This window comes from Gossypium raimondii, chromosome 10, assembly GCF_025698545.1.
Source record: "Gossypium raimondii isolate GPD5lz chromosome 10, ASM2569854v1, whole genome shotgun sequence".
Taxonomy (NCBI): Eukaryota; Viridiplantae; Streptophyta; class Magnoliopsida; order Malvales; family Malvaceae; genus Gossypium; species Gossypium raimondii.
Window position 1 is genome coordinate 36,756,793 of NC_068574.1, and position 1,136 is coordinate 36,757,928.

At 38.9% G+C, this 1,136-nt stretch overlaps 1 non-coding gene across 1 annotated transcript; it reads right to left on the reverse strand.

Moving 5' to 3' along the window:
• Window positions 1-598: 598 nt before the first annotated feature.
• On the reverse strand, window positions 599-704 carry LOC128034220 (small nucleolar RNA R71). The gene has a single exon (XR_008190351.1). It is a non-coding gene; the product is annotated as a small nucleolar RNA R71 (small nucleolar RNA).
• Window positions 705-1,136: the final 432 nt, after the last annotated feature.

Sequence of the window (1,136 nt, forward strand, 5' to 3'; positions counted from 1 at the left end):
TATTAACTTATTCTCTTTATTTTTTTTTTGATTTTCTCAGGTGTTTATGAGCATAGATCAAATTATCGATTTACTCCCTATAGACCCTGAAATTGAAAAAACTTTCAAACAAAGAAGACGTGAACGAACAACTCAAAGACAAGTCGAGATGGACCTTGGAAATCAGAATCAAGACCAACGTAATGAAGCCGATTATGTATGAAATCTTATCCTTGTTGCCGATGATAGGGATCGATGCATCAGACAGTATGTTGTGCCACTTTTCAGTGAGTTAAACCTAGGAATTAGAAGGCCAAATATTGAGGCAACTCAGTTTGAATTGAAACCAGTGATGTTTCAAATGCTACTAACGGTGGGCCAATTTAGTGGTTCACCCACGAAAGATCAACATCTCCACCTTCGATTGTTTATGGAGGTGAGTGATTCATTCAAGATAGCCGGTGTGACTGAAGACGAACTGAGGTTTAGGTTGTTTCCGTACTTGTTACGAGATGGAGCACGAGCATGGCTAAATTCATTGCCACCAAGTTCCATATCTACATGGCAAGAATTAGAAGAGAGATTTTTGGTTAAGTATTTCCCACCTAGCAAAAATGCTAAGTTGAGGAACGAGATCACAACTTTCCAACAATTGGATGACGAGTCTTTGTATGAGGCTTGGGAGCGATTCCAGGAGTTACTTCGTAGTGTCCTCATCATGGGATTCCTCACTGTATCCAGTTTATACGAGTCATAAAGGCCCAACTCAAGTTCAAGAACGTGATGGGCTCAAATTACCACACGACCCAATAACGAGGTCAAAGGCTAGGCAAATGCGTATGTGACTAAATGGAACCATTCAAGACTTCATTAGCAAAGCCTTAGACGCGTATACAAAGGAAAAAGAAAATCAAGATTCACTTTCTTATTTTCAAGAAAATCAAGAAACTGAATCTTGGTCCAATTTTACTGTTTTAAGCGATTTCAAGAATCAAGAAAATCAAGATTTCAAATATTGGAAATCTTTGTCCAAGAAACTGAATTTTGCAGTTAAGGTGCATTGGATCTCAGTTATGAGCACCAATGAACCGATTTCGGGTGAGAACGGATTACAAGACCAAGTTCTTGAAGATACGACCCAATAAGATGGTCCAAGC